This window comes from Paralichthys olivaceus, chromosome 5 (assembly GCF_024713975.1).
Source record: "Paralichthys olivaceus isolate ysfri-2021 chromosome 5, ASM2471397v2, whole genome shotgun sequence".
In the NCBI taxonomy this organism is placed as follows: domain Eukaryota; kingdom Metazoa; phylum Chordata; class Actinopteri; order Pleuronectiformes; family Paralichthyidae; genus Paralichthys; species Paralichthys olivaceus.
Genome location: NC_091097.1, coordinates 4,592,797 through 4,619,063, shown reverse-complemented (window position 1 = coordinate 4,619,063; position 26,267 = coordinate 4,592,797). Strand labels below are relative to the sequence as shown.

At 43.8% G+C, this 26,267-nt stretch overlaps 1 protein-coding gene across 6 annotated transcripts in view; it reads left to right on the top strand.

Moving 5' to 3' along the window:
- The first annotated feature begins 24,169 nt into the window (after positions 1 to 24,169).
- Positions 24,170 to 26,267, top strand: part of LOC109634329 (RNA binding protein fox-1 homolog 3-like) — a 391,336-nt gene continuing 389,238 nt past the window's right edge. For 2 of the 6 annotated variants that reach the window (XM_020094768.2, XM_069524958.1), the window contains exon 1: positions 24,173 to 24,659. The gene's annotated coding sequence lies outside the window, so the exon portion shown is untranslated. Of the gene's footprint in view, positions 24,660 to 26,267 lie in introns of all 6 variants that reach the window. The other 4 variants (XM_069524962.1, XM_069524964.1, XM_069524960.1 and 1 more) reach the window with 4 other exon arrangements.

Sequence of the window (26,267 nt, the reverse complement as noted above, 5' to 3'; positions counted from 1 at the left end):
CCCAAGTGATTGTTCGAAAGTACAATTTTTTCTCAGTTCAGGACACCCCGGAGATGTGAAGTGTAAGGTTATAGTATGGCCCAGTGCTCTATATTAATGGTGACTTTGGCTCACCTAATACGGATTGTCAGGGTTATAGCCCCCGGGTGCCTGCTGAGCAGAATGTGAATGCAAAAAGAGCCAATCCCTCTCCCCATCCCCTCCCTGGTCACCAGGGCCCCACCAGCCCCCGCTCAAGGTTACAGTCCATACGGCCTGGCAGCGACGAAGCCATCAGCGCTGATTTTAAATGATACCCTGGACTAGCCACCAGTTAATGTGTTTCGTCTCCCTTTACTTTATCTTTAAACTCTCGGTTATCCCCTTTTCAAGTTGATATTGTAATGCATGATCAGAGCAGAGGCTGAATGGGAAAGACGCGTTTTTCCTTGGGTTGGAAGCTTGAGTTCCTGCTGGGAGAATAAAAGAGGTTATGATCAAGGGCCTGCCTCTTAAGCCCTGAGCTATGTGCAGGGTTTTTTTTTTTTGCATTTTGGTTTCATTGTCAGCCAAACCTGGCATGAAAAAAATGCTGTGCCAAACTCCTGCACAACAACCCTCATGAAGTCTTACACATTTCCAGGGAAACTACACGGCTCAAAATTCTCTTTCTGTAATTACAGCGTTAGAAAATCTCTGAAAAAAAAGGCTCCCTACTCCCTACAGCTGTCAAATGATAGCTCCAACGGACGGCAACGCTTTTTTGTGTGTTACTCCCATCTCATTGCTCATGTAGATTCCGCTAATGCTTACTGGACGAGTAAAAATGTTATTCTAATGATGGTCGAGGGAGCAGGGTTTTTGCAGGTAGTTGTTATGGAAACTGCAGCTGCAGCTTAACTGTACAATAAGCTTCCTTTCTTACCTCTCCCCCCATCTTCTCTTCCTTTCGATCTGGTGAACACAGCATGTTGGAGTCATTACCAGAGTACAAATGGTTAAGGACAGAGCCGACACACGGGGGACAACATTCGCTCAGATGCTCGGAGAATGTGTGCAAACTGTTAAGTGTCGCTATCTATGAGCCACAATCTGACCCAGACAGATGAGGACTGCATTTTTATGTAATTCACGCCTCAACATCTTGTTCATTTACTCCTCATGATAAACACAGCACAAATTAAAAAAGAGCTCAACAATGTTCATCTGTTTAAATGTTTTAAATGACCATCATAGCCACTATATGTGGAACATTTACCATATTTGAAGACTCGTCTTACTCTGTTTATGTGAAATGGGTTTCTGGTTGCAAATGTCTCATTTCTTATACTTGTTTTGCTCACATTAGTGCTTGGTATTGATTAACTGCCTAATTGCAAAAATAGCTCATTATAATGTGTTTTATAGGCGATAATGTGTAAGTGCTGCTTATTTTGCAGCTGATTCATTGATGTTATCTCATAAAATAAGGCCTTTTTCAGACATGTGCTGCAGATGATCCCCGAAGAATTGGGTCCGGACTTTATCCACAGTTTGCCTTTCACACATGCACAACACAGAGCAGGGTCCTCTGCTCTGACGAGTTCACGACTGCAACAAATCCTCCACAGGATTCAGGTGTAGTGGTGCTGCATGCGGAAGCAAGATTTAACGTTTTAATTCCGCTGCAGCGATCATAGCTGATAGTTTACCTATCACCACATACTCTCTTGACATCTTTGTTTATGTGTGTGTCACCGCTTTTTCACCCGGAGGTATCTGTCTGTTTTTTCGTTTTTGCATCACGTGTTAGAATAGTCATCAACCGCCCCACTCACAGTGAATCTGGTGGGGGATCCCCTGCTGTGTTCTCACACCTGATTCTGCTTGCTTTATGTCAGGTGGACAAGGACAAGAGAAAGTCCGGAGGCTCACACTCAGACATTTGCATTCACACATACACGTCCTCCAGAGAAACTGTGTACGATCCCCAGAGTTCAGTGCGTGTCTGAAAGCAGCTTATCGGTTACTTTGATCATAAACCAAACTTGATAAAGTAATTCATAAAGACAGTAAATTGAAAAATTACCAAGTGACTATTGAGTAAATTCTGTAATTTAGAACATATTTCCAGCTGTATGTAGTTTTTTTTAATCTATAATATTAAAAATAACTAAGAAAAATGGAAATAACGACTCCCACATGAACAGCATTCACGCTCATATCACTGACTGGGTCGATAATATTTTCACTGGATACCAACAACAACAAGGTCCAATGTTTCACAAACACGACATCCCACAAGTCCCCGAAACCAAATGACATTGCCTTTTTTAAAATGAACAAAATTAACATTTCATCATTCGATGTCCCAGAACAAAGTGCCTTTCAAAACATTTGCATCTGTGACACTGACCAAGAATATGTTTGACATGATTGCAGGTTTAGCTCCAAAAATGACTTGATATAAGGGATGTAAACAGCAGTGTCCCATATCAAGTGTGTGATCGCAATTTGTCGACTTTGCCAGTCACCCTGCCGTCCTCTATTATTTGCAAAGCTTTAATGTCACAATATTTCTGCTTTTGCTCCTGAGTGACGTCTATTATAATTAGCATGGCCACGAGAGGTCCTTGTCAGGTGAACATAAAAACAGGTCACTTCAGGTGTCTGAACAAATGACGGACTGTGTCATTGTTTTCTGATGGGGACACTCGCCAACACTAAATTGAACTCGGTATTTGACAAATTGTGGCTTTGAGGTTAATATACGACAACTGAAAATATACATAGACTTTATATCGAGATGGACGACATGACAGCTCCCCACATGAAGGCAAAGGGTCTAGATTGGCCGCTTGTGGCCGGCTGCAATATAGATCATGAATCCTGCCTCCTCCATGTAAGAGTATTGAACATGGGCCAAACAAAAAATCTTAATGCAAGTCAAATACATTTAAAAGAAATATGGTTTCTTTCATTTTATGTAGTTCTTCATACTGGCCTTTGTTCAAGTGGTCATGGTGCTGATAAGTTTGGTTTTAATTAGTTATTACATGATACATAAACATCATGATTGACAGCTGAGACTGAAAAATCATTGCCCAAGACCCACTGCTTCTAACTGGCTTTAAATTCGAGTTGAGTGTGAGGATTTGATTTAGTTATTTTAAACAACTTGACAGCTTGAATTGAGAATGGTGATTGGTCGAGTGTGTGTATGGGTGGGACCTTGATACCTCATCCCCCGATCGCTTCTGTGGAGACCCTGGCACAGAATGATGTCATCGCTGCAAGATGGCGCCATTTGTATTGCGGATATTTTGTCTTCATTTGTGGATTTATTTTGGGAGGAAGTGGAGACGCGTCGTCCATCTTTCCTTAGAGTCTATGGAAATAACACCTTAGTTTGATAGTTCTTTAGAACTGATTAATACAATTAAAAAGAACATGTACCGCTCAAACATACAGTAAATATCACATTTGCAGTTGTATAGTTAGTATTTAGCTAATGGCTTTACTTGTTGGAGCTGTGTTCCTTTTAATTGAGTTATTGATTAAATGGACATGTAATAATTGATGGAGATAATATCATTGGTTGCTCAAATGATGCTGGACCTCCACTTCTTGCAATCGAAAAAAAAAGAAGATGCAGCAGGAATGTATTCTGATACAAGCAGCTCAATTAGTCAGTAATGGGAACCTTTTATTAAGAAGTACTCCCAGGTATGTTCTGTGGAGCAGACCTCTCGCAGAACTCTCGGCACAGCTTGTCTTTCACCGAACAAATGTTTAATTCAGAAAAGAATTTAGATTGGAGATGGAGAATTTCTCTGAAGGCCAAACAAAATGTAATTACTGTGAATTAAAAAGTGGATATTTTTTTCCGTTTTCATTCAGATTTCGACGTGGCGGTTAATAGGATTAAGCTGTTTGCAGTGACTAATGAGCTCCATGTGAGATCACTCAAGGTTATAGCCCGATAACATCACGACTTAATGTGACTCGGCATGTGACAAGTTCCCTCCGTTTCCATCGAGGCTCTGTCTTACTGAACTTCCACAAACTTCAGCTGAAAGTGTGGTGACGTCAGTAATGATCTCCAAGTAAACCCAGCTAAAATAGCACAGTGACCTCATTATTGTTTCCATAGTTACAGAATGGCAGGGTTACAGTTCCTATGCACAGCGGCTTTCACTTCACATAAAATACTGCATTTTCACACATGATAGTGGTTTACAGCTAAATTACAAACAGCTCATGATAATCTGATGTATAGACGCTGCTGTTTAAGAGCTGCTCATTGTGTGGCTGGATATTAATGCCCTCAGCAGTGTAAAGCTCAAATGCCCAAATTGTGATCAAATTATCTAATGATTGCTTTGACTAACTGGATGTTTGTGGTAAATGACGATGCAGTGCTGTTTGCATCAGCCTTTTGTCTTTGTTTATCAAATGTTATCACATTTCAAATTGCACAAACAATGATATCAATTCCAGACCCCAAAACTGCTTCACTGCCGCCCACCCACCTATTTTACTTTCTGTGCCAGAGAAAGCATCACACACTTAACTGAACCAGCTGGCTTTGTCAGGCAGCGATCCAAAACATGGATCTATATTTACTAGGTTATATCACTGTACATGAGTCAACTAAAACAAAATTAAACCGGTGTAATGATAGAAGACCTCATTGTCTCTCAGGCTTATAAAATGTAGACAAGCAAGCCAGTGCTTCTTTTCCATTTGATGAAAACTATATTCCTGCAAATGAGAGATGGGGAGGTTTGATTTCCTGAATTCTACTTTGGCTGTGAGCAGCGAGGTGGATTTTTGTTGATGTTTGTGTTTCCCAGGCACAGTCGTCTTGCCTGTTCCCACTCCCATTTTGGTATTTTGGTGACTCAGAGGCTCAGCAGGGGGCGTGTCAGCAGAACTGGGACAGATTGGTGTCAAGAATAACAAAAATCCCTTCTTTTGTCGTGGTGTCTAGGTCATTTTTTTTAAAACCACAAGTTGCTGACATGTTTTGTAATTGTACAAAATCTCATTCCGAAGCTGCCAGCATTAACATGCTGCTATGACACTCTTCTGGGAAGGGCTGTGCACCGAGTTTGGACGCAGGGATTTGGCTCCCATTCAGCCGCGAGAGCATTAGCGAGGTCCAGCGCAGATGTGCGATAAGGCCTGGCGTGCAGTTCATTTGGGAGATGTTGGATGTGGTTGAGGTCAGGGCTCTGCACAGGCCAATCAAGTTCCCCCACACCAAACTGGTGAAAAGCATTTCTTCTTCACGGAACTGGCTCTGTGCATTAGGGCATTGCCGCTCGGAAACAGGAGAAGTCTTTGTCCCCAAGTAGAAACACAATTTTATCTGAAATGTCATTGTGTGCTGAAGCAGGAAGAATTCCCTTCTTTGGAGCTACGGAGTCTTAACGAAAAACAGACCTAGAAAAAGCAAAAGCACACACAGGTATGTAGACGGTGTCCACTCACTTTACCAACACGGGAGATTTAAATGTGAAATTCAAGAAACAACTGCATGAAAAATAAATTCAAGTGATTTACCAGAAGTCCAGCCAACAAAATCCTAAATGAGACGGAATAAATTAACAGTTCCATTTCATCTAAGGTAACACAAACATGTTGCATGTGTAGGCGAGCCTTGAATGTTTACTACTGTTTCACGCGCTAATGAGCCCAATGCTGGAAGCACACTAAACCAACCAGATTAGGTGTGTATTCTGATCAGCGCACACCAGTGTGTAACCCGACACACGCTCTCATTTTATAGAGTGTAGCATGACTCCATCTCAGAGGCTCAAATATGTGAACGCTCCAACCACGCATTGTTAAGCCGCCGCTCAGCTGCAGACAGGTGCTCTTGAATATTCATCGGTAGTGAGCCCTCACAGATTCTAATCACTGTCAATATGTGTGCACTTTGCAACTGTCAACTATTCAGAAAACAAAATATGCCCCCTGCTTCAACTGCTTATGAAAATGCATGATGCCGCCAGGAAAATGGAGAGTTCCCAGTGTTTCTGTCGGAGATTTGCAGTGAGCCCGGACAAAGAGATTGTTTTCAAATTATAAGTAATAGTAGTAGTTAATCCGTTCAAATGTGTGTCACTAATCTCTAATCTTGCTCAAATTTTAAATTGAATGTACAAATCCTTAAGTAATCCACTTTTATGGTAAAACAAACTGTTTTTGACTCGATGGTCAAACATCTCCTTTGTTGCCTCCGATCAGCTTCACTCCCTTCAACTCTCTCTCCGCTGGTTTTCTGCATGTGGGTTTTGTGGCGTCCTCATTTGCGGTTTCCCAGCAGGATCTAACTTCAAGATGTCACCCTTCTCGACGCCACAGAACACGGATGCTCAAACTCCACCTACTCCTTGTTACGGTGACATCCAAAACATTCCTGTTTGTTCCACTCGCTGTTTATTTGAAAAGGTTACTGTCCAGGAAATTTGTCACGAGAAACTTTTTTCCCCGGTCTCTTGTTGTCACCTGACAACATCCTGAGCTACAGGGGGCGTAGATCTGACAGGGTCCTGCTGCACTTTCTCCAGGATGATACAGCCGAGGATTCGATTTTACAGAACAGCCACGGTGATGGATGTGTCTAAAACTTGCCATAAAACCTGGCTCCTCATTGAGAGGCACAGAATCCACTTAAAGAATTAATGTACGCACCATATTTCAATGAAATGGACTTAATGAAACATTGGTTATATGAGGGGTGATTGATAAGTTCATGACCAAAGGTAGAAGGAGATGAGTTATACGGCTCTCGTTAAATGCACATGCAGTTCAACTCTTTGAGAGATTATGCAGAAAGTTTGAACTTAATACCTTTTGGGGTATTTCTGTTTCGGCTAATTGAAAATTGCAAGTCAGCACTGTCTGAGAAATTGGACATTGTCAGCCTTTGTGCAGTCATCCGCTACCTCGGTCTCAAGGTCTTATCACCGCGTCTTACATCCTCGAGACGAAGTGGGCCGCTGGGTTCAGACGAGGCAGAGTGTCTGGAAGATGACCTCCCCTCCCTCTCCTGGTCCAGGAAGGCCGGTCACTTTCTGGAGCTCCAACATGCCGACGTCTAAAAAAAGAAAAGGATCCGTCTGCTCTACAACTGCTGCCCTAAACGTGTAAATGTAGGATGGGATGTTGTTGAAAGGTAAATGTGCTGGGTTTTTCTTAACCACCCCTTCAAACTATAGCTGCTTTCAGACATACATTGGAGTTCAGACGTTTTCCTGGCATTCTGTGGGGGGGGGGGGGCTCCCCCACTTGCCTTAATGTTGCGGGATTTCTCCTGTTGGTGTGAATGTTTCCGTTTCGAACATTTTTACATGTGGAAAATAAAATGTCTGGACCCAATTTTTCCGAGTTCATGTCTGTTTGTAAAACCTTGATGTCTTTTCACCTGAAAATCACTTCGATCAGCGCTAACGTGAGAGAATACATTCTGTGAGATGTTGTCAGGGTCTGCAGAGGCCTCTGTATGGAGGGTTTATTTTTCTTCTCTTTTTTTTTTTTGTTTTCATCAAAACCAGGAATGCCCTCAATTGTTAAAACACTGAACACGGCTGACATAAATCTTTGAGGGTGTTTTGGTGTGCATGCATGTAAAGTGGGTAACTGTGACACACAGGATTCTGCTGTTCGTGCTCCATTTACTATTACCAGCCAGTGTTGGATTCTTTTAACCCAAAGCAGGATCTTCTCAAACACTAATCGAGCTGTTTTTGTGCCTAAACCCAACCTAATCTCTACCGTAGCTGTGGCAGATCATTAGAGCCGCTTTCAGACACTGACTCCAGATAACGTCTGGTCAGATGTGTTAACAACAACGCGGAAATCTCTGCGAGGGGTTGTTCATTTCTGCTGTTTTTTGTGTTCTTTTTGTTTCTTTTTACATTTTGCGTCCGTCGAGCTTTAGAAATTTCATCAACACGCCCACTCGCCCGCTACTGACTCGCACATTTGCCTTCTCACACACAACTTCTCCAGAGAATGTCAGGAGATTATCCAGAGTTCAGTGCAGGTCTGAAAGCAGCTTAAATGTAATGACTCTGAAAAGAGACAAATGCTAGCAATGGGAAGCAATATTAGTACAATATTTTGTGGGCTGTTTTGGAAGGGAATTACATGACATGTTTTTAATTTAGTCTGAAGGACAGCTAATTTGCAAATCACCCTAAATCTGCAAAGTTAAGGGTGTAGTCCTAGTATGTTTACTCCTGACGTATTTTCAGTCAGAGGGTTTTACAGGGTTTTTTCAACCTATATTGATACCAGACTGTCCTTGGCAGGAAAACAACAGCACTGGTTGTTTGTTCAAACACTTCAAAAGGCAGACATGAGCTTTCAGAGAGGATGTCTGGGCTGAATGGGTCAACACAGTGTGTGACTTTGACGCAGGAGACAGATGCACACATCCCACTTTCGATATACGGTCGGTGATGGATTCTTTTAATCATGAGCAAAATAATTTTTGTGTGCCACTGATGTGTTATGGAAGGCACTGACAAAACATGCAATAAGTTAGCAAGGTCATAAAACGCTCACACGGGAAACACTGGCATCATTTTGGAAGGCAAATGACAAATGACCGTTTTCCAGCGTTTGATTCAGGGAACTCGCGGAAATCTGTCGCGCGCATGTAAAAACAATGTCAGAGCCTGCGGTGGCTGTTGGCGCTGGAGGGTTTACAGCTCGGCAGCTTTTGTTGAAATCAGCAGGTTTCAAACGGTGTCCTACAAGCAGCTGGCACAGTCCTAAACCTCAGGACTCCACTGAAGCGGGATGAGGAATGCGAGGTCACAGCCAATGCCATTGCCAGGGCTGACTGAGTCATTTTACACTCTGTCATCACTCTTATCACAATTTTACCCCCTCTTTCACTCTATCTTGATTGGTCACTCCTCTCTGGAACACGTCTGCACCCTAGAGGCTTTATCTGTGATTCCTTATCATGCCCAACTCTGCCTATCTCTCACAGCCCCCCGCCCCACTCCTCCTTTTCCCTCTCTTTCTCTCCCCGCACCTCTCTCACTCCCCCCCACATTTGTCTGTTGCTCTGTCATATTTGTCCTTCTCTATCTGCTGTAATAGAGTTGGAATTATATGCTGAAAGTAAATAGTGTGGAGGTAAAATAGATGTAGGCCTCAGCCAGGCCCCTCCTGGAGAACACGTCTACGGCTCCTGACTTAATTACCTTATTCTCTCTCGGGCTCATTTTGTGTCGCATTTCTTAGTTTCTCCTGGTAATCACAGGGATGAGCTTATCACTGCCATACATCACTGGAGATAGCTGGACTTTACACTTCGGACAATGTCAGGCTTGACAGTAATTATGATATTTTCAAAGTCAGATTCATATTCACAGCGGAAGCCCACATACAGTATGCATGGTCCATTTAAATTCTTAATTTTTGCCTTACTGTTAAAAGTAGAGTGTCTGAGTATTTAGTGTATAGCCTTAGGAACTGTTTGCCCTTGGCGTTTCTTTCATCTTCAGATTTAATAGCACGAGTCAAACAGTGTTTGGTAAATTTGACTGGGGTACATCAAGTAGCTGGAGTTCCTTGTGCTAATATTGACCTGAGGGAGAGGTTGAAGAGAAGCGTGCGGGACACGAAGATCCCTCCGTGATGGGAAGGGGACTGGATGCATCGTTAGAGGACGAGTGTCCTTTGTCTTTCTTGCCTTGAAAGTCACTCATATGCGAGACTTTTGTTTGGCATCTGATTTCCATATAATGAAGAAGATGGTTGCTTCAGCACTGCCTAGAGGTTTTTACGCTGGAGTCACAGAGTTCATCTGACATCCTCCAGGGCAGTGTCCAATGTTCCTCCCAGTGCGTCTCTGCTGATTAGATCAGCACAGATATGAATTTTAGGGGCCAATAACAATAACCATTCACTATCGTTCACAGTATCTAACACAGTATGATAACATGATCATAACTTTCCAATTAGAAAACACATGTCAATAAAACCAGACCTTTTCATTTTCTGATTGTAGTATGGCGACAAGAACGGCTATTTTAATATAAACATGCATTTAATACTGTTTGATCAACATGTGGTGCGTGGTGCCTTACTTACACGAGGTGCAGGGTAGTAGAGAATGACAATCATCTGTCTCCCTATGGCATAGATATACGTGTAGTAATGAGAAAGAAAAGAACCCCAGCTACTACTTAATTTGCATTGTTGCAACAATCCTTGTCTGTGTGTGCAAACGTTTAAAGCACTTTGCACGTTTAGATTCTAATCCATTACACAAAACCATCATGGAGATGTCTGATGGGTCCCAAATTCACTCTACATAGTTGGGCACTCTAGCAATCAGCATATACATGTACTAAGATCAAATACATATGATCACAGGAATTTTCCACGAACTTCCCGTATTAAACACTCTTGATTCTCTGGTGCAGTTGAAAACTATGGTTGTTTTATTTAAATCAAAATGATGAATGAATAACAATATAAATCAATGACAAATATCAATATGAAAGATTTGAAAACTGAAAAATACAGACTAATCGTGTAAATATTTCAAAAGCTCTTTTTGTTACCATGCAGTAACTGAATAAAGATCACCCCCCCATAAAAATAAACGTTGGTTTGGGAAAAACATAGGTCGATTTTTTTCCTGTAAAGATCGCTACATTGTTTTTGTGGCGTAGCTTTGTCTAGAGGGCTGATTAGAAGGGAACAGGATGCATCAATTGTATTTTTTTTCCAGGATTACCAACCCTGGTTTTACTTGGTTTTTGTGAAATCCTGCTGCATTGAAAGCATAATTCTCTCGACAAAGGAAATAAACGTTTTTCATGGCATTATTTTTGAAACAGTCCGCACTGTAAAAGCCTAAAGTCCTTGCACTTTATCTGTCAGCGACTAATTAATGGTACCTCCTTAAAAGTCATGTTGAAGTGTTTCAGATTTTGAACTTAATTGTTTCCCTCTTCCTGGCAGCTGTTAATTTTTATTAATTTTGACATGAAAATCAGTGACTTAGAAAGTTGAAACTTGGAGTTTCAGAGTTCAATACTTTCATAACGACATTAATGACACACAAAAGTCTAGGGCTAGATTTTTATCTGGATAGATTACACACATTTCAAAACGGTTGCCATTAATGTAACAGTATGACATTTGTTAAATCAAGTCTCAATTATGCAGAAATGAAGCAAGATCATTTTTTGTTGATGCTTTTGGATGATTACAAAAGCATTTATTGTGAATTCGTCAAGCACATGCAGAATAGCCTTTAGATTCTACAGACCTGTTTTAAATGTGACATTTTAGTGGCAGTGATGGCTGCAAGGTAAAGGCTGCAGTGACACATTCATTATTTTAAATGGAGCAAAATACTCTTAAATCAGTGTTTCTTAATTATTAGTGCATCACTTTGCGTTTGATTCAGTCTCTCATCCCTGAATTTGTACTCTTAACTTTTTAACAGCACATTGATGTGTGTGTGTGTGCGTCTGCCTCCCCAGCACCTGCCTTAAACATTTCCTCCAATCCAGCTCATTCAACGACACATTTCACCGGCACTGAACCTACTTGTGATGATTGTTCCGGCACCAAACTTATTTTTATAACTCTTTGAAGTGAATATATTTTAGAAACGGCTTCAAGTCCTGGCTCCCTGGGTTTTTGTGAAGCTGTGGTTATCGTGGGTTACAGATCTGGAGGCTTCCCTCATTTCCCTGTTTATCGGTTCATTCTGGCCAAAATGACTTATTGTTATTTCCGCAACTTGTCTAATGGAACGGCATTATCAAGGCTCTGTTTTTATGAGATAATGCCGGGGAAGACACTGTTCAAGGTCTGGCATGGTCTACCAGATGTCAGATTACCACAAGAAAAGACAGTAAATAAAAGCACAGCCCGCTTTGCTGTTGCATTCCCCTGCATACAACATTTACATCTATCACAGTCCTGTCTGTGTTAAAAACCAATACGCAGGCTTCTTGTGTGTAGTGAAAATCACCATCACCTTATCCATTTAAATAAAGAGAGTGAAGGCATTGTACAAAAAAAAAGACGTGTCCACTCTCCCTTCCATTTTTTTCCAGAGGCGAGTCACAGCTTACATCGTCTTATGTTTGCTCCATGTTGTCATTCTCAGCACATTTCATAATGGATGAACATATTTCCTTCGTATACAGGAAAGCGCTGATAATGAGAGTTATCGTTCTTTAGAATTTGCACCACTGATGATAATGGACTTCATTATGTCCCTCTTCCAGTAAGCCGTCACCCTGAACAAATTTAAATTAGCCAGCCCCGAACAGATCTTACACCAAGATTATTTCCATTCAAGGCCCCATTTGGAGCTGTTTTGATTCCCTTTAATACAGGACTTTTCACTCCAGCAAGCAGCAGCCCTGTTTATTTGACTGTCACAACATTATAAATTACTGGCAGCTCTATAAGCAATGACAAGAGGGGGAGAAAAGTCACCTAGAACCAGCCTCGGCTCAGAGAACGGGCTGATGTGAAGGATGCTGGCTCACTGGCTCCGAACAGGGCAAGGTGGGGTCTTGGGCAAAGCACCCTGAGGGAACTATGTGGTGGGAACCATACTGCGACTCATTCAATAAAGTTAATTAATGATATTTTATACATAATGAGGGTCGGCCTCCCATGTGGTCCCCTCTCAGGTTGAGTTCATGGAGAGACAGCAGTTTTGCTGCGGCTGCAGGGACCAGTCTGGAAACAAAACAAGGGTTGTAACGTGTCAGGTTGTGTTAAGGTCGTTTTGTTATGACTTATCGCTGCTTTTTCAAAACACCCATTTTTCTTTACATATGGATCTAATATTCAATATGTTTGTGGATAGACTTGTTACATTAAAGTGAATTATTAAATTATAAATGTTAATATGAACACAATAACACATTTTTAAAGTTATTTTACATCTACACTATCGTACACACTTTTTACAAGCAAGCGGACAAGCATTTTAGCTCCATATCAGAAATAATCTCCATCCACCATTAAAACACTGGTCATGCGGGTGCTGGTGCGGTTGATTGCTTAGTTACAAAAAATAGCAATGAACAGGCATGACGAAAAGTAGAAGCAAGGATTTCTATTCTTGGACCAATAATGAGATGACATTTTTTCAAACACGGGTTAACAGGCCACTGACTCCTTTCCCATTGTTAGTAAAGAGGTTTTCTTTTCTGTTTTACTTTTCCCAGTGAGTCATGTTTAATGTCACTAACCAGCCGACATACAATGCACTGGAAACAGAAGCACTCACCTAGCTGTCTTGCGAGTGTTGAATCTGGTGTGATACAAAGAAACATTACAGACAAAAGCCAGATGTTAGAGGGTGTTAGTGGGTTTTTTGACCAGTGGAAGGGGCTTCAGCAATGCTTGTAATTTGTTAGCCATGTTGCAATTACTGCTAGTAGTCGAGTCGTGACTGATTAGACCCAATTAGGAAGCAAATGTCGGTGTTTCTCTCAACCATTTCCAAAAGAGGTCTCCATTTCTTTACCCCTTTTCAAACTAAAACAGGACCATCTTACACGGTGGCCCATGTTTTGTGGAAATATATTCCTGATTCTGAGAAACATGACTATTACCAACACGGCTAGTGACAGATAAAGCCTACTTGCTGTCTCTAAGCCTTTTCAGTTATACCAACATTTCACATTTAATAATAGTGTGGATGTTAAAAATTCAGCATGATGCAGCTGTGGAGCTGTTAGCTGGTCATCCTGGTGGGTTAGACCTCGACAGACGGGTGGACGGGCAAGTGAGCTGGATTTTTGACCAATTACTGAGAAAAAGAACAAAAATATCACATGGAGCTTGCATCCTTTTCACCAGTTTAACCCCATCTCTCAGATGTTCACAGTTTGAAATGTACATGTGCACACCAAAATAATAAGGAGTCAGATTCCCTGCCTCTGATTAGCATGTTTTCAGCCGTATTGACTGATGGTGAAAGTCTAGGCTGGCCTTCCTGAAAGGTGTAATAAACAAGAACCTGGGAGGCTGCAGCATCTGCATTAACACCTTGCTGGGGCTGTCTCCTAGGGCCCAGGAGCTGAGGACAGTGCCTTCCCTTCACACCTCGTTACTCCTGTTCCCTCCCGTGACCTTTCCCTGCAGGCAAACACGCACCCCATGAGACGGCAACCCAATCAGTACCCCTCTTCCATCCAGCCCCACCCTCTCCTCCTCATTCCCCTTTTCCTCCTTTTCTTTCCCAAATACACCCGTCGTCGCAACTGTCACCGACTCTGTCGCAGAGTGGTATCATTGTTGCCTGCTCCCGTCATTGTCCTCCACTCTATCAGTCAACGCTGTTTACGTTCAGGTGATTTTTACTTTAAATCACTCCAGTGGAAACTGATGTGACCTTGAAGAGAATGTCTGTCTCTTTCAGACCTGAAGAGGAAGGAGAATGCTCTTTGAAAGTCTTGTCTTTCATGTCACTAATAGACAGGAGGCTCTCTGAATGACTTTTTTTTGACCGGTCATTACAACGATCAGGATGGGCTTGAATGCATCAAGCCTTGGAGAGTGAAAAAGGAGTTCTCCGGGTGAAAGAAAAGCGGGTCCTGTGGCAAGGTTGCGTGGTTTGTCTTTGACGCTCCTGGCCTGACACAGGGAGCTCACCTTGACTGGGTCATTTATTCAGACACACACTAAGTCCCCTCGTACTGAGAGGCTCAGAGACAATTACATTTAGCCTTGATGGAGTAATGATATCATAAAACCAGTAAACATCTATATTATAAACTTTCAATAGTCGTAATTTTCGTGGTAAAGACTTTTTTGCCCTGATAATAAATGGTCTTGCGCTCAACGTTAATTCATTTTCAGTTAATGTTACTTCTCAAAGAGGAGCCTTTTAAAAGTGAACTGCTTTTTTTAATTTCGAAAAAACAAGACAGCAAGAGGCAGGCAAACGGAAGCACTAGCTGACTAGAATGGCACTGCCCTCATCCCTTAGCCCTTCTACCTTCTGAACAAACCATCCCAACCTGACCTAGGACGTCTTGTCTGCAAGTCTCGCACCGTAGATGAGTTGCAAACTGCAGTGTGGCGAGTCAGAGCACAGAAAAACCCTGTTAATTGGTCCAGTCTGGCTGGCCCCTGTCAGACGAAGCCTTTCATGGCCTTTTCATGAGTTTCTCCTGGGAGAACTGAGGAGTCTGCCCGTAATGAGGCACCGTACCTGGTTGCAGAGGGGGGAATCAGGAGGGTCACTCGTGGACAATTAGGGAGAAATAATGAGAGCTTTCTCTTTCTCTCTGTCTCTGTTTTTACCCCCCCCCCACCCCCAACACACACACATCCCCCCCCACCCCTCCTCTTCCCCCCGTTCCCTGTGAGGACAGAGGCTCATCAGGTAACTTTTTAGGATGGTGGTGGTGGAAGGGGAAGTCACGGCCAAAACTGTGACTTCCAGGGAAATAGCCAGAGCGATGTAGATCTTCAACAAATATACGCCACACATGCTGCAGCTCTGTTGACCGACAGCGGCAGTGAGCGACAGTGCAAACTTGAAAAGACGATCTTGAAATATGTGTTTTTGTAGCTCCCTGCCGTCGACTCCTGTCTGCAGGCTGATTTCCACTTCTCTGACAGAGATTGATGTGCTGCCTGTCCCCGACTGTAATAGCGCTCAATATCCACTGCACTTAATATCCAAATGGCACCGAATCAAAATCACCGCCAGTCTGACACCGGGGGTGGGATACCTCGTCTGAGTGTGGCACCTTATTTACATGCAGTGGGTCGATTTTTTTTTTTTTTTGAGAGGTTGGTAGGTGATCAATAATTTACATGCAGGTAAGTGCCTGATATGTGTGAAATTGTCCACACGCCTCAAAGAATGATGAAGTATCTGAATTGTAATACAGACCGTTAGAGTTGCTATTAACTGAAAATAGCCATAGAAATTGATTGAAAATTGAATTAACATTGTATGGGGAGGTGATTCCTTTTGTTGTGCATTTGTGGTTAAAGGAAACTTGACAGAGTTAAATCTCGATGTTAGATTAAACTATTTAGGTGTTGTAAAAAGCCAGAGAATACTGGACAAAAATGATCAGGCTCCATTTCTGCAGCCCGATGTTTTTGCATCAAAGTGAGACCCAGAAACTGAAATCACTGTGAAGCTGTTCCTCCCACTTCCTTCGGCTTTAATGATAATCACGGATTCCCTCTCTAGAGGCTGCTCTGGTCTTGCTTTTGTCTTTGCTTTGCTTTAGCCTTCAGTCTTTCTTTTGCTGCTTTAGCATGAGGATGAAAAAGCCTTTTGAATACATTTGTTGTTGAAGAAAACTCAGCCACAGTGGGTTGAAATGTAGCTGCTGCCCTTTCTATAGACAGATCGGACGTTGAGCTGGGAGGAGACAGAATAGGCGCAGACGGGTACTGAAGGCTGCATGTTGCGTTTGGTTTTTTGTTTTGAAGTGGTATCACGACACTGATGGCATGACAGATTTGGGTTAGGATCCAGACCTCGTTTTGCATCTTGCTGTTTTCACCCTGGAGAATGGGTCATAAATGTTATAGCAGTCGTGGAAATCCCTTCCCTGATAAAAGCTCCATCTGTGCACACGAGTGTGCACACGAGCGTGCACATGGCAGTTAAAAATGAATGTGAGGATTGTGAGATGGCCCAGGGAGTCTGTTACGCTGATAGAAAATGTAAAGTGCTATAGTCATGGATGTAATGTAGAATGATTGTCTGTCTCCCCCTGTTTACTTGCCAGTGTAAGGGCTGTAATGGAGACAAATGCTCGTCTGAGCCTGTGAACCTGCTGCTTTGGTAATCTAACTCCTGGGTACGTGTGGCTCTTCAGGCAGCCTGCACTGTGAGAACTGTGTGAAGGCAGGTGAAAGGTCCTCAGGTGACTAACCTGGGCTTTATGCCTTAATGACTTCTTGTTACTCTCATTGCTATTTCCCAATTGCCACCAGCAATTCAACCCTCTGTGTCCATTAGATGCAGGGAGCATGGATCAATATGTGATGCAATTTCCCTGGGGAATGAACGAGGCTTCTTCGGGGTGGCTGGCTCACCATCTCCCCTCTTTTTCACCCTCATTTTATTTCTCCCTCCCGCTTGTCTCTTGCTTCCTCCTCCTCTTTTACATGTCGTGCTGAGTCAACCTCGGGTAGGCGTTGCAAAGACAAAAGGAGATTTTGCTCAATCATTTATCTAAATCAAGTAAAAATTCACCAACGCCATGAAACACTTTGTTACAGCAGCGAAAACAGAAACCTGTCACCCAGGTCTCTGTAAAGCAGATAGAGAATGAGTCATCACTGGTCCAACACCCACCCAACAGCGAGGCTGGCACTCGGCATGCCAGCAACATCATCTGCCTTATAGGGGATGTTGCCCAGCTATTATCTTTGAACAATGAGACACGGTTTGCTAGTATTCGATTTTGCAAAGGTCAACATCATTTTGCAACTGGAGTAAAGTGTTGTTTTCATAATGAACATGCCCTGGATTATTATGCACAGACAACATAGCCTATAGAGCTTCAGTGCATTAAAGCTCAGAGTGAAAAAGCACATCGACAAAGCAATCATATACCTTTGTTATTTCTCTTCTAGTTTTGTGTCGCAATATTTAACTGCACATTGAGTTATTCATTTGTCTGCTGTAAAACCCATTAATAATTAAAGCAATGCTGAGTTGTAGAGGCTGTTAAAAGATGCTTTTCATGTACCTGGACCCTCTTTACTTGGTGATATGTCAGGGCTTCACATGTACTGTATTGCTGATTTGTGTTTCCATGACAACGTTACTCTTGTTCTAATTTTGAATATCGCAGTGTGGGGACTTGGTTTTGACCGTGATGAACATCAAGATAATTAAAACAAAATACCATCGTTACTGAATTTTCACTCATCTTTGTCATTCTCTGTAAAACTGTAGACCTGGCTGTGTAACATGTTAAAGATCGACAGAAACCCTGAGAAAAAATCATTCCTTCCCATTCAGAGCTGTTATTTGTAGTCGAGAAGCTTGTTGAGGTGTCCCTCATTTACAATGAGGTTGAGTGAACAAACATTGTAAAAAAATTATCACACCCACAAAAACAACTGCACAAATCAATTTAATGTTCCTGCAGTCTTCTCATACTTGTTCAGTTTTGAATACCTAATTAAAATCCTGCAAATACAATATGATCCTTAAACATTGATCACCATGGATTTATATTTCAGCACCTTGCAGGGAGATGTACACAATCAACTGCAAAGAATCAAACAAATCCCTTCTTCTTCACCATCTATTAGTGAACCTGGAGCTGTTTTTAGACATGAACTCTGCAAAATATGTGGAATATTGTGTCCGGACTTTTTTCAGAGTTTGTCCTTCAGATATGAAGAATGCAGCGGGAGATTGTGTGGGTCAGACGTGTTCAGAAAAGGAACATTTCCGAAACACTTCAGGCAAGAGGTGGCACCTAGGTAGAGCAGGACATGACGGGCAGCACATCAACACTGGCACCTGCCCTTATAACCAAAAGCTCTCAGATATTGCTGTCTTTCCAAGTTGATGTCTTCATCCATTGTTCCTTTATTTCATCCTGATATATTTTTGTTCTTTCAGTTTCGTGTCTCTCGCATGTTAGAATGTTATCAACACACAGACTCACTTACATTACATGTCTCTGACATGTTGTGGACATTTGACCAGGGGACATGGAGGAAAGGTTGTGGGAATTGTCCCAGAGCAACTGACTCAGACATTTGCTTTTTCACGTACGTCCCCAACAAATTTCAGAAAAATGTTTGGACTTCAATGCATGTCTGAGGTTTGCCCTACAGAACCACAGAAGCACCCTGGAGAACAATGAGTATTGTCTATATTGTGGTTGGAGTCATCAATTTTCTCAGTAAGACAGTACTGACAGTGAAGGTAAGCACAGGAAGTCATGTTCAGATGGTCATTCAGGCCACTACGTTGTCCCGTGGTGATGCAGATGTAGAAGCATCCAGCAAAAGCATGCTGGTCATCTGGGGACAGAAAAAGCTGAACTTGGCAGAAGTTTGTGCAGTTTTACACCATGACTCCCAATTTTCCTTCCCCCAGTTTGCCTGGTGTTGTGTAAACAAATTGATGAATTCAGTTTGTTTGGTACAGGCCTTGTAATGATAGTGAATATGGACTGCTGCATTTGAATGTCCCCATGCTGTGGTAGCTTGCAGCCTTCCCCAAGGTTAATTGTTTCATGACAACAGATTGTAAATGCAAAAATACAGTGTTTATAAGGCAATGCAGCACTTTTTTTTTTTTTTTCCTCCAGTCCATACTGTCATGGGTCACTGATTTCTTGTGGGCTTTAGGTTTTGTAGTTAGCACCCTGTTGCAGTTGAAAGATGTGCATGGTGCAGTGGGTGATCAGAAATTCTGAAATTGGCCCAGAGAGAGCACCGCTGTCAGAAAAAAGACCACAACATTGAGCGAAAGAAATGGAAAATGCCATCCCCTGCTGAGTGAATGAATACATGAGTTTCCCAGTGAACTTTTGGTCGTACTGCTTGGATCACAGCATCAGTAAAAAGCACTCTTAACAGGATGCAGGTTTCTAAAGGGTCTAATAAAACAGGAAGGGTTATTCATTTCAGAATGCATAGGTTAGGGTGTGTGGGCAGGGGTTTTTCTTAGAAAGAACCAACAGTTAACATTTCCACTTGTCCCAACTTGTACACAGGGGATATTTCTCTCTCAACCCCTCTATGTTGATTCAAAAGGATCTCGTACGTATCTCCCTCCATGTCTTTAATCAACACACAATGTTATCTTCCACCAGCCGTGGCCCTACATCTGTTTCTGTGACAGTCTCACAACTCTGCCATGGCTACCATTTAATGAGATGAACAATGGAAGCGGTGCAGATGTCGTAAAAAAAAACTGCAGAAAAGATGAGACGGACAAAGAGAGAGAGATTGGAACAGAGGAGACAAAAGCAACAAAAAGAAGTCTCTAGTGCAGGATCTGAAGAGACATCAGTATGTGTGGGCAGTGTTAAATAATTTACTCCTCCCTGATCAGACCTTATTTAATTAGCCCTTGTTCCTTCGATTTAATCAGGCCCTCTTGGTTGGGGTGTTGGGCTATGAACTATGAGGGGCAAAGAAGCATCATATGCTCGCCTGCTGTTTGATCACAGCGGGGCCTCAGGTAGAGGACATGGGGACACGTCCTGCCGGCTGACTACAGTTATTGCTAACAACACTAACAGGGCACAGCAGCAGACCCCAGTGGCTCTCGTAGGCCTAGTCTGCAGAATAACACCTTCCATGGCATCACTTAACCAGAGTCAGCCTTCCTTATTACACTCCTCTAAACATCTAATACAATTATCTTTGTATGTGAGTGTTGGTGAGGATGTAACTGTGCGTCAGACCCAGCACCATCTCCCCACCCCCCTTTCATTTCGATTAGTGGCGGCGTCTGTAGAACTCAGATCTTGCTGGAAATGATAGCAGAAAGTAGTGGTGCATCTAAGTATTGTGTTGCCCAAGGCTAGTTTAGAGGAACTGCAAGCTGCCAGAGGATCCAATTTCAGGCCATTTCCCCTCCTAAAAAATTGTCTGAAGTGGAAAATCACACCTGATGGCCCACTAGCATGGCTTTCAAGCCACTAGATGGTAGTATGAAAGTCTTTGTACAAATCAATTTCCTGAAAAAAAGGTTACGATAAAAAAAAGACAGGTTGGACAAAAGTGACCATCTGTGTCCTTTGGTAAAAGCGTGTGTTCTCTTTTTTTCTCGCATACTAAAGAAATGGACTGAGCAGTTTTTCTTTTCTCACACCGTAGAACAGACATGATTCTGGCAGTGGAGGACATTGAATTGGTTTTAAGCTGCACTCCCACAACGTGCAGCCGGTGCTGAGGTACACACTTTGATTTGTGACATTCAGAGAAAGGGTGAAAAGAGAAGACGATGAGGAAGAGGAAGAAGCGAGGGGGAAGAGAAGTGTGGCGTCCCGCTGAGGTAATTTGCCTTGGGTCTTACAGAGCTTACTCGCACTGCTGGCAGAGTCGTATGCAGCCTGATACGGGAAAAGGAGAAGATGTGGGAACAGCATGAGAAGCCAGCAGAATCACAAGTGTTGTGGCTTTACCTTGTGGCTTCAGAGGAAATAAGAAAGATTGAGACCGGGGGAAGGCTGGGAGTGGAGTAGGGTTTAACTAATACTCAAACAAAGGTAACTGAGCGTGTGTGCACAGGCACATGCACACGCATGGTCGTCATCCACTGCACCTGGGATAGCAAAGGCCAATTTTCATGGGAGCGTAGCAGCTTTGAGCACACATAAGTGCCTGTGACACCTTTGGCAGTGCCAAGAGCCCACACATCATCCGGCATTGACAGCATTGCTGGCACATGCCTGAGGGGCTGGGAAACTTCCCCTCTATAATTGCATCCCATGTCAACCTGTGACAAGTCAGGCTCAACGGGAACGGGAGATCACTAATCACCCAACCAGACCTCCTGCACCTCCTTTACCCTCTCGTTCCCCACCTACCTCCGCCCTCACCCTCCTCAACACACCCCCCGTATCGCTATCTGTCTCTCACCTTTGTGTTTGCATCTGTTGGGGTAGCCCCCTCGGAGCGAGCCATTACATCTTCATCTCAGCACCTGATGCCATCAGCATTCTTCCACAGTCACAGCAGCTCCGTCTCATTAGCCCTCTTCTTTAAAGGTTTCTGTTAATGTAGCCCGTTGCGATTTTTTCCACCTGTTATCCTCACTGGCACTCTCTCACTGACAAGTTTTACTCGTTTTCTGTTAATTACATAAAAGTTGTTAAAATGGGTGTGGGGATGAAAATGAAAACAGTCCCTCTTCTTACAAAGCTGCTGGCTGAGGATTCACAATCTTCTTCACACCTCCCATGAAAAGTGAGTGTGACTATGATACAGTCATGTTCTAGCAATGTACTTTCTTTACAACATAGAGGCAACGTGTGACAAGTTTACGTGCATGACGGGACGTTGGTGAAAATACAGTACAGTGTGATCTTTGAGAAGAAAGATCAGTATACTGTATTAGGGAATGGGGGAGTGAGTGAGGGGACATGGTGCTCATGCCTCCTGCAGATCGAGGTGAGAGCAGCCAGGTGGGGCCCGGTCACATCTGTGTGCCACAGTAACTGGATGTGATGGGTGGCCTCTGGGGATCTCTGCCTTAGAAGTGCTAAACGAGCGAAGCAGAGCAATCACACTGTTCCTGTGTGCATATGCCTCTCTGTGTGCATGTGTGTGCATGTGTGTGTTGTGAGCCCACATGCACCCGTATATGATAGCTAGTTTGCGTTCCTGTTGCCACTGGCTCTGTGTCTGCGTAGGCGTGCGTGTCTGCTGTAAAGGACACCACATTTATCCCGGGACTAAATATAAGCACCACGAGATGGATGATAAGATAGAAAAACAGATCCTTTAATGTAGTAAATGTTGCCTGGTAACAGGCCTTTTAAATAAAAATTACACACACGTGGCTGCTGCCGCTGCTTCGGGTCAGAGCAGTGATGCTAAGCGCTGCAGACACTCCACATACGGTGGAGCTGTGGCACGGCTTCAGCTGCACGTCATAAAGGTGGTGACAAGACGCTGGTCCCGGTATAGAGATTGTGACCCCACCCTCCTCCAACCCCCATGTCTCAATGTGATTGTTAGCCTGGAGCTGCTGAAAGGGCAAACTACCCCCCACCCCTTCATTAACCAAATGGAATTGACTTAATTCAATTAAAGAGTAGAAATGTGCCTCCCATGAGTGGTGCGGGTGTTTGTGTACATTGCTGCCTTTTGCAACATCATCTGCTGCTCTCCCCATGCAAGCCCGCACATATATTACAGGTGCAACCTGCAAAATCAGCCCTCATGCATATGAAAACAAAACAAATGAGTGTGTGTCACAGGTTGTGTTCTTGCCGCAGGCCAACCAAGGCCCCAGTGCTGACACTATAGAGGCCTGTGGCAGCACCGGGGTCCCCCAGCTCCACCTGCGCCCATTTGTGCCTCCCGAGCTGAGGTGAATGCCAAGGAGTCTCCGAGCCACTCCATCAAGCAACCCCCCCCACCTCAGGGGAACACCATCCAATGAATTACAGATTAGATCATTGTTACAGGATCATAACAGTTATCTAATTGCCAATTTCTCTTTTTAATTGAATTTGGTGGAGTGAAGAGGACAGAGATAGGATTCATGGGACTCTAGTGTGGAGCCGATTGGAGTTGGTCCGCTGTTGACCGGGTACAACGGTTAATAAGGGAAAACTTAGAGCTTGACATTCAGATGCAAACCGGCCCTCAATTGTAGAAACCTCAGGCCTAATATCACTGAAAGCACCTATTGTTAAAATTGTATGTTTTTTTGTGGCGGGTGGGGGGGGGTTCAGGGCATGGCGTTCACTTTAATCATTCAAGTTGTACATTGAGAGAATTATGATGCAAAGTAATTCAATGAACTGGGTTGAACCCCATCGCTTGTTGGTAGTCTTCAATTGTCTTTTTTAAATTTTCACTTATCTTCACTTTAGAACATTTCCCAGCGTGGTTTTTAGTTTACTTCTGCAAACGGCTTTAATCTGAACCTTAACGCTGCTGCATCTCTGACCTGGAATCTGCTAATTGCATTTTGTCTGTGTCTCTCTACACGGCCCCCGCACTGCCCACCCACCCACCACCACCACTACATCCAAAACCCCTCCATCTAGCCGGACCACAAATGAGTTCCACAGTGTTGTCTGATTATAGCTTGGTTAAATTAGATGAGATAAGTTAGCCCACATCTCCTCCACGAGCCTTGCTTGAGAGCTGACAAGCCCAATACATCTGCCGCGGCTATGGTAATTGAGATGGGGAGGGGAGAGGAGGGGGAGACTGGTGGTGTTGTGGTTGGATGTGGAGTGAGTGATTTGTGTGTGTACATGAGCATGTGTGTATGTGTGTGTGTGTGTCAGTGTGTAAAGGCGTGTGAATGGGAGGGGGAGCCTCCCTCTGTCTCTTGTTCCTCAGTACCTGTCACTGATGAGGAGCCAAGGAGAAGCTTCAGCTTGAAGCTGTCATCGGCCCTCTGAATCTGTCTGCCTCACTCTATCATCCCTGCCTCCTCCTTCCTCAATCTCTCTCTCTCATCCTCTCCCTCTCTCTTTCTCTCTCCCTGTGTGTGATGTGGATGCAGAGTGTGTGAGTCGTGAGGCAGCCAGCGAGCGTGTGCGCCGTATAGGAATCCGCGCGGCCGGCTCTTGAGGCGTTTCATATCGGAGAGACACACCGGCAGACCCACTGGGGTGCAGGCAGCCCTCCGCCCCGACGCCGCCGAGACCGACGCTCCCTCTCCCGGTCTGACAGGCCAATCGCAGGCCACCGCTCGCCCTCCCTCCATCCACAGTTCTCTCCCTCTCTTTCTGTGTCTCTCACTCACTCTCCCTCCTCCTCCTCCTCCACCTCCTTTCGCTCTCTCTCTCTCGCTCCGGTTTTCATTCCGTTGCATTCAATCGGTGCATCCCCTCCTCCTCTTCCTCCTACTCCACCTCCTCCTCCTCCTCCTCACACCTTTTGGTCAGAAGAGGAAGAGGAAGCCCAGCCCATGGAGAGACGCTGAGAGGATGAAACTCTGACACGCCGACAGACCACAGGAAAACAAGAGCACAACTGTGAGTACAGCAGTCCTTTCACCTCTCACTCAGGCTTAACGCTGTCACACACACACACACACACGCACACACACACACACCTACCTACCTACCTTGTGTGTCACACACAAACGCACACGTGTCCGGCACATTTACTTCAAACACAGAGTGACTTGGCTCTACACACACAGATCAGAAACCATGCTCACTCATCCATCCTGTGCTCAAGTGTCTTTGTCCTTTTCATGCAGGTAAAATAGTCACTCAGAGAAGTGCAGGATTGTGTGTGTGTTTATGTTTTTAAACATGCGAAGTGTGTGTCTTCTTTGCATGTTTGCATTGAGCCTTGTCCTGCCTCTATCACAGTGCACAGAAAGAAAACAAAAACAATCCAGTAAAAGTGCGTTGCATACTTTGTGACATTTCTCCTTCCACTTTAATGGATTACAAAAAATGCTTCTCGCCAAAAGTCAATAGTGCTTTTATTCATGCTTCTTTGTTTGGCTGAGATGAAAAATCACCCCAGCGATATGCAAGGTCAACTGAATAATGTTTCACACACTCCGCCTCATGTTGTGAGCTTCTTTTGTCTGTTCAGGTCCGCGCTCCTTTATTGCCAATATAGGCATGCTGGATCACCACATGAGGGAAGCGTCCCTGCTCTTATCTCCCATCTTAAACGTATAAGCTGCTATAAGCCAATAGTTGCCTGCGGGGTGAAAAAAAAAAAGGGGGCGTACTTTCTTCTCATGAGAATCCCGAGCAATCCCCACCGCTTATTGTTTAGCGCTCAGCCAGGGGAGGTCTGCGCGGCGGGCTGATCTGTGCCGTTTGCGCCACAGTATTTTTTGATTATGTTCCTGGTTCATCTCTGGCCGAGGCGATTTCCTATTTCCTTCTCCCATTTCGAGAGCGGGGAGTATAATATGATAGTGGCTCACATGCGGGGAAGTGCAGACAGTGGATCTGTGCAGAGGACACAGATTGCATTTCCCCTAGAGGATGCTCCCGCTGTATTAAAGGCACTAGAGGGGATGCTCGGCACTTGTCATCAGCGGCACTAGTAATGCCTGCGAGGGGGGAAAGAAGACGTGGTGTTTACGGCCACTCTCTCATTTAAAGAGCTCCCATTGGCCCTAATGCCACAGCTGCATCACACTGGCCCTGTTGCAATCCAGGTTATATTACATTTGTGGGGCCCAGGATATTGTGTGGCTCCTCACTTTGCTGTGACAAACTAACGAGCAAATGTGGAAAATGAAAACATATATATGTTAAACACCTCGCAGTACATTAGATTTGTTGTTGGGACTCCTGCAGTGAGAACGAGAGTATTTGCATTTTTATGATGTGATTTAACACGGATCACAGACACCACAGCACCTGCTTATGCTCAAAGCTGAATTCGTATCACTCCTCGTTTTAGCTGTTTGTACTTTCTGTTTCTTGTCCTCTATTTTTTCTCTACTCTCATGTCACCAGTCGAATAATTTTCCGCCTCCGTAGCTGAAACTTTCCCCCTGTTTTCCGAGTTGCAGAATCGAAACGAGGTGCCTGATTTTTGACTCTCAGAAATGTGAAGTGACACATCAGTGGCTCTCCAGGCACAACGAGCCTCTGGTCACCAAT